The sequence below is a fragment of the Apus apus genome, chromosome Z (assembly GCF_020740795.1).
Source record: "Apus apus isolate bApuApu2 chromosome Z, bApuApu2.pri.cur, whole genome shotgun sequence".
Classification (NCBI taxonomy): domain Eukaryota; kingdom Metazoa; phylum Chordata; class Aves; order Apodiformes; family Apodidae; genus Apus; species Apus apus.
In genome coordinates, this window is record NC_067312.1 from 57,198,301 (window position 1) to 57,211,172 (window position 12,872).

The window sequence follows — 12,872 nt, forward strand, 5'->3', positions numbered from 1 at the left end:
TATGTTTTTGATCACTTAAAGGCAAAATTGCTAATATTTGCTGTTCTGTTGGGCTTCACAGACCTGCATCTGCAAAGACAAAACAGACTTGCATATTGTGATGTAATTTATATGAATTTATATTCAAATGGCATGTGGTTATTTTTCACTAATATGAAAGGTAACACCTACTCCATTACTCTGGATTCATTCGTTGGCCTACTAATTTGGTTAATCATAAATATGACCCAAACAATCAATGAAAAGGTACATAAACACATTTTAAAATCACGTAAGATGTATGTCAGTAGCTTAAATATTGCATTAAATGACCTAATAGATCAGAGTAACATTGTACATTCTGTATAGCTACCCCGACTGAAAAATGAGAGTAAAAAATAAATGCTTTTCAATGCAGCTTTCACAGTATTTCAAAAATTATTTTCAAAGCATTTAAATATGATTTTGTATGATAGTTGTATGACCACGTTTCAAATCCTTTTAACCTCAATTAGACATATTTCTTAGTATCAATAATGAAACAAACTATTAAGCTGTACTAAAAACACAACGGGGAGACAATATATGAAGAAATACTATGAAAAAGATGTGCTGGAAAAATTACAGCAGTTAATATTTTTCTTTTAAAAACATAGTGGAGAAATTTTATGATATTTAAAATCTACTGCAAGGGTCAATTAGAAACTTAGTCCTTTGATGTAAAAGTTCTAACTAATACTAACGGCCTAAATGAATCAGTAAAGTTTTTTTCAGAATTCAAGAGAAATAAGATACAGCTTGGAGTTCCACAGCCTTCTCCCTGCAGTTTCCCTATATATTTAGGGATCTGGGTAATAGGAAAAAAGTCTGATCCGATAAACCTCTACATTAATAGTTTTAACTTACTGGCTTCACACCTGTAACCTCATTGCAAGTACCGTTATTTTTATTAGTCCCCAAGGAAAACAGTGGATGTATACGCCCCAGTAATCAAACATAAGGATAAGGTTTGACATTGTGTTTACAACAAGTTGCAGTACTTCACAAAAGCCAGACCATACTACTAATATATTTGCTAATATATACAGTATAATAGCCTAGTGAACTTCTAAGTTTGTGTAGGAAATTAGTACTGCAAATAATTACATTGTTTTACTCGTGCTTAACTTTATTTATTTATTTATTTTTATTTATGAGCAGCGTTAAATCAACGAAGAAAAGCTTGTACTTCACAGCAAAGCAAATCACGCTTACAGAATACAGTGGCTGCACCAAGCACACCACCAAGAAGAAAATAAAGAGGCCAGTTGTAACAGATAACCACCTCCAAGCATGTCCACAGCAGAGTACCAACCCATGGATTACAAGAACTTTGGGTTTATTCTAGGACTGGTACAATTCTGTTGATCAAACTTCATAGCTGAAGTTTTTGTCAGCTAGATCCCAGAGTAGAGAGAGAAATTTTGGTGAAAAAACCTACTGTTCATACTTATTTTATCATACTGCTTCCTACCCAAAGGCAAATGCATTAACCTTTAGAATTTTCCCTGATTTACTATTACAAAAAGGAGGGAGGATAATTTTCCACTTTGGCATGCTAGATACAAAAGCTTGGAGTACTTATTGAATTTGCTCTTACCGAATTCAGTCACACCAAAACTCTGGTGGAAATGAATGGTAAGTTGTTGGTGTAGCTGTTGCCAGAAATATTTTAATTTAAAGGATTAATAAAATTTTGAGAGACAAAAAATATTTTTAATGTTAATTTATTAAAAATCTTGCAGTTTCAATAAACTGAAATATTTTACTTTCGACCAATGCAATACCTGCTGTGTTACCTGCCATTAATAGTGTGCTGTGGCTCACAGGTTTACAAAGAACAGTGCTATTTTCTAACCCAATACCTCAGAATTGCAGCTTTTTCTACAGTGAAAGAGAACTTTAGCTTACATCTAATGTGGATTCTGTACGTGGATAATGTACATTCCTGGGCAACTTGTAGGCTTCAGGGGAAAGAAAGCACATAACTCAAGACTGAGTGTGCAGCTTGAAGAAAGATTTGGGTATTTCATCCAAGGGCTACCAAGAAGTATAGTGTCTTACAAGCTACCAAACAGATGAATGAATCTGATACAGTTTCCATTAAAAATCTGCCAAGGGATACACAAAATCCCCCTCCTTCTCAATCTTTTTGCTTTTCCATTCCTGAACTATGGAGTGGAGAGAAATTCTCTGGACAACAACATGTTTCCTATTACAGGACATGACTGTTACAGAAAGAAAAAGGGACAAAGAAAGAGAGAAAGAAAAAGAGAATGAATCAGCAGTACCTGATACCTGTACCCTGGTGGTACACTCAAAGGATATAACTGATTTCCCTGGCAAGCCTTTTTGTAGTACAAGATAATATTAAATAGCATAGTTCGCAAAGTAACCAGGATGAAAGTAACATGGGCACAACAAAAAATAATAAGCATTAATTTAAAGCTAATATGTTCTTTCTCACTCATTTCCAAAGAATTTACAGATACTGTCACTAACCTGTTTTAATCATAAAAGTCTCAGTAATTTTTATCAGTGGTAAGGGAAATGGTTGAAACAGAAAGAAAAAAGAGGACCTTGGAAGCAAGATAGACATTGAAATAAAGTATTCAGCTTCCAACACCACAGAATCCTTCCTTGTTAATTCTCATTAATAAGATTTTCATTAAAGGGGAGGGCTTTGTTATTTATGATCATTGTGATGTGAGGACAGGAGATTAAAGATGCAGGAGCAAATGGTATCAAGCATGTAATAGTGATGAGCACAGTTTAAAAAGTATCTTTTTCTGGTTCTTTAAACACTAACAATTGTGCCAATACAATTTTTCTTAGCATTTTTAACTAAAAAAACCCCACCACTTTCTAGCTTTGATTATTAGCAAATGTCAAAGAAACTGCAAAAATATGTCAGTTATAATGCTAACATCTGCATGGCATTCTGTCTTCACCTCTGGGGTATTCACTTGGCTCCAACCCACTCTTTTGTACTGTCTTTGTACTAAGTGGTGAAATGGGATCTTTGTTGTTGTCCCAACATTTCACTCCTTCCATTATGCAGATAGCTCCCTACCACAGTGGCTGTGTGTATAAAATATGTACAAATTCCAGAACAGGCTTCGGCAACAGAGTTGGAAGGACAGAGCCTGTTTTTAACCAACTGCTAGTTGAATGTCTTGCATTTCTTTTTCAGTTCTCTCCACACCTACAGAAACGTCAGCATCAACAAGGACATGTTACTTTTTTTCATACAAGACATTACAACTTTGTTTTATGTGGCCAGTCTAACTTAAAGAAGCACTGTAATCCTTTTTCTCCATAAATTGCTGATTGACATCCTCATGAATCACCATAACTAATATATCATTTTGGAAAAAAAATGACAAAAAAATGGGACTGCTCACAGCTCAGGTGATGCCATAGGAGTTGCTGGGGGTGGAGGAAGGCAACAGGATTTTGCATATTCCTGAAAACATTTTTATATATTTGTACATATTTTCTTTTATCATTAGTATTCAATTAAGGTTGTCTAGTTTAGTTTTCAACCCAGAAAGTGTCTCTCCTTTATTATCTCTCCTTTCGCTACCTGGGTGGGAGGGTGAGGGGATCGAGAACATTATTTTCACTGGTTTATTTGTCCATCCTGTGTGAAACCATGACATAGACAAAGAAACAACACACACGCACAAAAAACAAACAAACAAACCAACCAACCAACCAACCAAACAAACAAAAAAGGTATAACTATGCTTAAATGCATAGTTTTAATTTTCTGCTTGTCCGTATTTTGATACTGCCCAATTACTCAACTGTAATGTGTGCTTTCTTACACTAGATACCACAGGTTTCTGGCTTAGTCATACTTCCTGTTGTTTATGAAACGTTTTCTTCTCCTGAACTTTTTGTGGTCTGTCTCTCTTTCTAACTCCCTTTTTTCTTTCTCAGGTGATACCCTATACATGCTGACTGTGCTGCACTCCCTTAGGAAACAGGAAATCAAATTTCAAGCTTGTGTTCCTCATCTGTACAGCTGGGTATTGTATCTTCCAAAACAGGGTACCATGCCAACTGAGCTACTGACTGTCATCATTAAAGGTAACTTCTCCTGCTCATTCATGAAAAAAAACAAACAAAAACAAAACAACAACAAATAAAAAAATTCAACAACTTACATTTCTGTATCTTCTAGTTAGCAGGATAGACATGTTTCTGTGACCAAGGTGAATAGTGGTATTACAGTACTCTCCATCCTATCCCTGGAATTCCAGTACATCAGATCCCTGAGCTACTTGGGATCATACTGATAAATCACAAACTAGTAGCTGAGGTTTGTCCACATAGCTGAAGCTGTCATTAAGTGCTTAGTTTGGAGTGTCTGGTTGTCATAGGCATTGTACAAAAACATGCTCTGTCTGCTTTTGTTTATATGTGCTGTCAAAATACATTCCTTCATCATATTCTTGTGTGTAATCAACTTAATGACTGAGAAATTATTCAACTATATTAGCTCCTGAAAAGCTTGTTCCCTGTGTCTATGTGAAATTATCTACTCTTACATTAGACTGTATGCTGTCATTTCGATTTTGTGATTAGCATTTTCTTCTGGTACCATTAAGAGTACGATACTATAGTTAATAATACTTTAACTTAAATAATATTTTTATCTTCTGCTTTTAAATGCTTCTATCAACTTCTTAACCATCCTCAAGTGATACAATTTATATACCACTGTAATTTGAAACAAGAACACAATCATTTTAATACCTTCTGTTTAACGCTAGTTTAATTTAAAAGCTAGCATTTAAGGAAATGGCTAAAATAAACAGGTGCTTAAGCAAATACATCCTCCTTTCTCCCTCCTCCTCCACAACTGCCACAAAAACTTCAACGTGACAAGAATATTTCAATATTTCTTCATACTAAACTGTGCATCTACAGTTTAGTATAACATGAGTAGTTTAATGAAATAAATGAAACATTTACCTTCACCTACTCCTCAAAGGAGATTTAAACAAAACAATCAGTGATGAGATTTTCAGTGAAGCATGAGCAAATAATCCATTGATATTAACTTATTAATAAATAAACTAATACTGGCTTTAAATGTCTATGCATGTTTGATATTTTTGATTGTTACTTGAACTGCTTAGCCTAAGAGGAGAAAGAAAACTGAATACTGTGTCTTTGGTGCAGTAAATGTCATCTAAAAACATGCATATGTCTTCTGAAACACAACAGGCGAATCTTTGTAATTATTCTGAAGTGTTATACGAAAGTTCTCAACTTATTATTACAACTTGTTAAATAAGAAGCATATAAGAGCCTAGGATGACACTGAACGTTCTTAAAATACTTTAAAAGGACAGATGCTTCATCTTCTCTAGTGTTATTCAGTAGTGCTTAAGACTGGAAAAAAGACATTAAGATTCAAACACAAAGAAATGTGATCAAAAAGTAGTATCCATTTTTCTGAACAACAAGAAGTTTCAAGTAGTACTTTTGCTCCAAATAGTAATTGAAGGTGGCTTCACAATTTGATGGGAAACCTATTACAGCAGGTTTAGTCAAAACAACAAGAGGGAGATGAGCAAAAAAAAAAGATCAAATTCTTGTTCGGTAATGCAGTGAAGTGTTTTCTTAATGATCTCACTAGTATGATGTGTCCTTATTACCAAGCCTCAGTATTTTAACCAAGGCTAGAGATGCTTGCCAGTGAAACAGCATATTCCACCTTCAGTTAGTTAAAACTGAACATCCTGAAAAGAGCCAAAGAAAAATGTCAAAATGCAGCTGCAATGAACTTCACCAAAATGGTAGTAAATTACAAAAAATTTCTCAGTCGAGTAACATATTTCATATTGCACTTTTGCATATTTTTCTTAGTTTGTCTATTTTTTTGGGTCAGCAGGCTACCAATAGCCAGTACTTGCAAAAGTCTTCATCTGCTTTAAAATTTGGATCTAAATTATAAGCTGAGCATCTACATTGCTGAAAATATAAAGTTTTTATTAAAGCGTAAGAGGCAGCAGCTCTACCAGGATATATAAATAGTTTTCTGAACTTTGCATTTAATTTTAAGAAAATGTAAGCTTGTTATTTAGGATAATAAATTATCTCTTAGGATTGGAGGGCAAAAAAATATGCAAAGAAACAAATGAAAATAAGCCTTGGACTCTTGAAATAGGAAACATTATTTTAGAAAATGTGACATCCAGTTCTTTGGAAAGGACCTTTTGAACCTTTCCTTCATCTAACATCAATGATACAAGGAAGTTCATCACACATTGGCATGATTCTTCAAAGAATAGGACACTACTGAACAGAGATGCAGATGCTGGGAGTCAGCAACTGCATGGATTTTCAACTGTGTTTAGCAAATACTGTTAGATTTTTATTCCTCTGCCACTTTTTTTTTTGGTTTATTCTTTCTTTTTGTTGTTGTTGTTTTATTTGTTTTTTTGGTTTTTGGTTTTGTTTTGCTTTCTTCTGAAGGACAATATATACAAAGAAACCAATGATAATGACTCGAACTGTTCTGACACACTACATAAGAGCCAAGAATATGACCTTGGAACTTCAATACCAGATTTAGCTTACTGAGCTTGAGCTCACAAAATGCCATTACTGCGTATGCTACCATATGTTGTCTCAGAATCTTAGCATATAGAATTGGATTGCTGCATGACTTTCTGAATATTTATCCTAAATGCCACTTCTTCCTAAGCATACAAAATACAGACGCAGTTATTTAGCATGCACGAGGAGGTCTCAGAAGGAAACTTGACTTCGGAGAGAATTACACTGACTTCCTGGTCAACACTGAATTGATTTTAAAATTGCTATATGACAACTTAGAGTATAAGGCTCTGCAAAATTTTGCATCTCTGTTTCTATCTAGCTTACTATCTTTAATAGAGGTTGTTGAGACTATCTGAAGTTGTCGGTTTCAAAACGGTTCACATAGGTTCAGCTGTTACACTTGTCAATTTGAAATCCACTTCTATCTGGGGTCTAGAACAAAGACTCAAATGCATGTAAACACAAACTTTCATGTTTTCAGTCTGACATCTTAATAAACTGAGCACTTATGCATTATATTTTATGTAGCTGAATGTACAAACATAAACAAATAGAAAATTATTTAGCAGAGAAATATTTTTGCATCAAAAGAGATTCGTTTGTCCTTGTGCTGTAAATAAACTTGAAGCTGTTGCTAAGTACTTGAGATTGCTTTCCAGTAAATAGGAAGGTTTGCATATAAATAGCAATAAGGTGCACACCCATTGTTCTTTCATATCCCTAGGCTGGAATCAGAGTTACATTAGTAATTCATATTAACAATGGAGATAATCATTAACTGCTTTTCTGCCAGTGAACAGGGGAATGGTTGAACCTGATCAGGGTGAAGATCCAGCTGCAAGGCCAAAGGCATGAGCTTAGAGAGGAGTATAAAGATAAGACAAACATATGTGTATGATTACAGTAGTCTTATATTATCTCCCCGTTTCTAGCAACGCATTGTTCATGGACATCCTAAGTAAAGGTAGTCCCTTCAGGTTTAACACTGCTGTGTGGATTTTTCTTCCAAGTGTTCAGTGAATGTATGTCTGACAGTCTTGCTATCATACAGTAACATACACACTCTTTAACTATGTGTTTTGTAAATAAAACATAATCTTTCACTGCTTATGAAGTGACTTTTGGAAATACTTATAGGAGTATTGTGGTATTAGTTGGCTATAATAAAGACAATTATGCTTCTGAGAAAAAAAAAAAAAGATGGAATGACAACATTTGAAACGTAATAGTACTTCATTAGCTACTTAACCAAAACTGCCAAGAATATCTAGATCTCCAATAAGTATGTCCTTCCAGATATTAACTACCATCCTTATTCTTAGGATTAAGAAATTTAGTGTTTTCCAAGGAAATTACAATAATTTTCAGCAATATTTTAGAAAACTACAACTAAATTTTCAGAATTAAAATAATATTACTAAATATATATATATATATATTTATATTACTATATACAAGCTTATTGACATGAAAGATATGGACTGTTTTTTTCTGATAATTTTTCCTGTACAGTATACTATTACATCAAGGCTCACGTAGCTTGTGCTACCATAAGGTGGCAGCATATAACACATCTTTACCTTGCTGAATTTGTATGTAATAGGTATATTTTTCTGTGTGCTCTAATTCTCATTGTCACAATTAACACGAATTTGCCTTTAGAAAGATCGCTAACAGTGCATTTCAAATTATCCCAAAAAGAAGTTTGTTTAATATTGTAAAATATTTTTCGGATATCTTTATCCATCTTAAACTTTCACTGAAAGATATTTTTTTTCCAAAGAGTACAAGGTTAGTAAAAATCAAAGCGCTATATTTGACATAAACATCCACAGAACTACATTTATTTGGCTGCAGACTTAGAAACCAGTATTTCCTGAAGCAATCTTGAAAATAATATTGTTTATAGCTATACTTTAGTAGTTAATTGTAAGTGTTACAGAATATCAATAGCAGTACTCCTTGCATGCTTTCATAACAACATCAGCAACACTTAATTGCCATCAAAGCACTGTAATTTGAATAAAAAGAACAAAAGACTATTTTATTACAGTTGTAGTTATACAAGTTTCCAAATCTTATTTTCAAGGACCAGTGGTTTAAAAAAATCCAAAAAAACTACAACAAAAAATTGCAGTAGAATCAGATTCAACCATTGAGGTTTCAACATTAAAGATAATATCGCCAGCTTACAAAATGATTGTTAGAATTTATGTTACATAGAAATTTTGTTTTCAGTTACAAAAAAAATGTGGCTTTACTACAAATTATAAGTCAGAAAAGTATATTCCTTTTATATGCAAGAAGATCAGAGATATTGCTTGGGACTTGGAATAATCTGTTTCTCAGATACTCTTTGCTTTGGGGAAGAAGCAAACGAATTCTAAATGGGCATAATGAAAAATAAGAGTGGTTCAGAATTGCAATAGGTTGTGCAGAAAGGTTGTGGGGTTATCATCTGTTGAAATTCTCAAAACTACTGAAGACAGGCTACCAGTAGTCTGACCTAATTTTGAAATTAGCCCTGCTTTGATAAAAGGCTGGACTACACACCTGCAGCTATGCTTTACAACACAATTTTCTGTGCTTTCTATGAATGCTCCTACTCCACATCAGTACCATGCTTGGTTAGGTGGTCTGACAGAACACAAGAAAAGACTTAGTTGCATATTATGTGTATATTTGCTTTGCCAGGAAGATGTCTGCTGTCCCTAACAGACAACAAGTTTAGTGTGTTGACCAGCCTGAACAGTGATAACGTTGCCTTATTTAGCACCTAGGAAACACCTAGAAGCCACTGTCTATGATAAAGCAGGTCAGTTAAACAAGCATACTCGTTAACTGCTTATCTTGTTCTCAAGTCTATTTTTTGTGCATACCCTCAGCACATTCTGTCATTGAGTCTGGTCACTATGTAAATCAAATTCAAAGATTCTACTCTTTCTCATTCTTCTCCCCATAGAGTCATTACCCAGGTATTTTACCCAGCTTTTAAAAAAAGAATAGTCACAACCACTGCCCTAATTTTTACGCTGGCTCACTTGATATCCTACAGGGATCTCATCCCACTGTGTCACTTCTACAGGAAACACCAATGAATACTCTCTTTTGTTCTTTCCAGTCATGCCAATCTCAGTTAAGATGACTGAAACAGCAATACAAGTGTGAGTTATCACATCACGTATGGTGTCACTATACACCATGCCACTCTATTAGTGCAAGGACTGATACAGAGATTTTTAATAACTTGTAATTATAATTTTTTTATGTGATCAATTCTCAAATGGCTATGAATTTAATGATTCAAAAATATCAAACAGACAAAAAGGCTAATATTCATCCTATTTCTGAGATAGCTTTATGAACTGTTCACTGGAAGAAGCAGGAATGTCACAGTACTAATCCTACATTGCTTCCCTCCATTTAACCTTTTAAAAAAGTTCCCACCATTATCAACCTTGGAGCAAGTCTAAATTATAGAATCATAAAATTGTTTTGATGGGAGAAGATCATCAAGATCATCAAGTACAACCACTACAGACCTCTGCTCTGCAACTCCTGTAAAACTCCCCTGGGATTGCATACAAGCTGTTGCTCATTACTGCAGTACATTCAAGAGCAGACTCCAAGAGAATTAAAACACAGTCTTTGTTGAAGGCTGAAGACTATCAAAACAAACCAAAGAGATATGAATTAAAAATACCTTCTCTATCAGTTACTTTCACTATATATGTGTGTATTTTAGCAATATCTGGTTTTTTTACATTTTTCTGGAGGATTTTACATTTTTCAAACTGTTAGATTTTCAGCTGTACCCAATCTCAGGCTGCAAGAAAAGCCTGTGTAGACAAGAGTCCAGTAAGCTTATAAATCAATTTCTGAGGGAAAAAGGAAATACATTGTTGGCAGGCCCACTTCTGCAAGTTGGGGCCTTTAAGTGGCCACTCTGGACATCTGTGCTATTGCACACTGGTGTAAGTCTGAAGAGCTAAGCCTCTTAGCCATGTGATTATAACACACACCAGCATGCCTTGTGGGAAGACAGGTCTGTTCAGGTTTTTTTCAGCTGGTTGGTGCTCATTAACATAAAACCCTTTGGAACCCCTGGAGTAGGTGGACAAAGTCCACAGAGTTTCAGCAGAGCAGAAGACAAAAATGAAACTTCTGGAATTTTCAGGTTGGAACTGCCACTTTAGGAACAAAGAAACACTATCATAAAATGTCCTTGGAGATTGCACAATTCTTCTTCATTCCAGCCCTGAAGGCATGTCTGCCTAGAGCAGATTTTCACAGCTCAGTAAAGAATCCTTGAAAATTAGTTGTTTTAATGCGAGTTCTGGCACAGCTTGTACTGTGGGATAGCTTTGTGCAGGGGAGATACCAAAGACTCAAAATTAAGAGGCAAAATCTGATTAAAAATACATGCTGGAAGTCAAACGGAAAAGAGGGGTTAGAACAATGTAACTTGACAGAACTGCTGGAAATTGTTTTTTATTTCCCTCCTTTCAACATTTTTAATTTCCCAAATAAAAAGTATCATTGTACTGTTAGCCTGAGGAGACCACTAAGAAACAGGGAAAATTAGCTTTAATGGGACCTCCTGTTGCCTCCTTTGTGCTATTGCTAGGAACAAACCTAACTGCAGCATTTCTGCCTAAGTCTAGCAAACAAGATCTTCAGAGGCAGATCCGCCAAGAGAAGGGAAAGTCCCGATACAGTGGCCTGTAGTTTCACTTCAAATTATTCTATTATCTAAAATTCCCTCCTTTTTGTTCCAGTGTTCTGTTCTTCATTTTGTATAAAAAAACCCCCAAACCAAACCAAAATAAAACAAAGCAAAACACTAAACCAGAAGTCAATGCTCATGTTTTGTAAGACATACTTTATTTTAACCTTTTTTTCTCCCAAACGGAAACAAACATACTGTGCTCTGGTTATGGATCCCCCCTCTCTGGATCATCAGTCCTTAGTGAAGTTCCTCAATTACTGACCTTATTTTCAGGTGCTGAGCCCCTGGCAGTTCCCTTCAAAGTAAAAGAAAGTTGCCAGAGGCTCAGCATTTCAGAAATCAGGGCACTTAAATGTGTTGCCTATCTGTGGATTTAAAAATATGGCTTGAGGTTCTCTTTTATTTTTTAACTTTGCTGTATAATCCAACATCAAGGGAAAAGTAATAAAAGCAGACGGCTACAAAAAAGAAAGGTTCCAGCTTTGGAATGCCTTTTTCTGTCTGTTGGAGTTAATTATTAAAGAGACAGTCTCACTTAAAATAATATCTGTTAATTCAAGTATTTTTTAATCTGTTACAGCTACAAATAAAAATAAGATTATGCATCTTAGAAGCTTTTTTCTTTTTCTCCAGCTTGTTAACTTTATGGTTTTGACTAGACTGCTTGTGAATACGACATTCACATTGGCCAGCTTTAACTAAAATATTTCTAATATAACAAGCCTTCCAGTCTGAACCATCCTGAAGCCTGCCAAGCCTTCCAGATCTTAATTGGACACTGAACTACTTTCTTAATAGGCTAAAATCAAAACTGAAAGCCATATTTACAGCTGTAATACTCTAGTTTGTTACAGACCACAGATATTAGTACAGCAAGGTCATCTCAAGAAACAGGTACTTGCTTTAAAGCAGCTAATAGAGCTGGAAAACAAGCAAATTAAGATTTAATCTCCTTACATACAGATTGCTTTAATGACATGTTTTCTTACAGCTCTAACTCTCCCATATTTTGGACCTTTATTCCGCAGCTGAATGGTTCGTTACAGGTTTTTGCCTTTGGCCTGTGGCAGGATAGCACACTAAGACCTTGTTTAAAAGGAGTCAAATATGCAGTCCTGAGGGTACCACAACTTCTATTTCTTCATGAGAATATTTTCAGTAGCATCATAACTTACTAATTTCCACTCCCTCCATTAAAGCAAAAGTGCGCAGTAGGAGATGATGAAGAAACTACCAAATCTGCAAGCCATCATAGCAGAAGAAACCACATTAAGTTTGGGTTTTTCTGTTTATTGGATATCTTACGCACTAGTAGATTTGCTGTAACATAAACACATTTTGATAACTAACACAAAATCATTGTAAGATTATGGATTTGGAACATGTTGCTGATGTATCAATCTACTTTCTCTTCAGCTTATGTGGAAATCCACTTGATTTCACTGGGAATTGGTAACTGACAGATTTACAAAAATATCAGAAATCTGACCTTTCTTGTATTCACATAGCAACATAAGATTGTATTGATCCACATTTGACAAAAGGA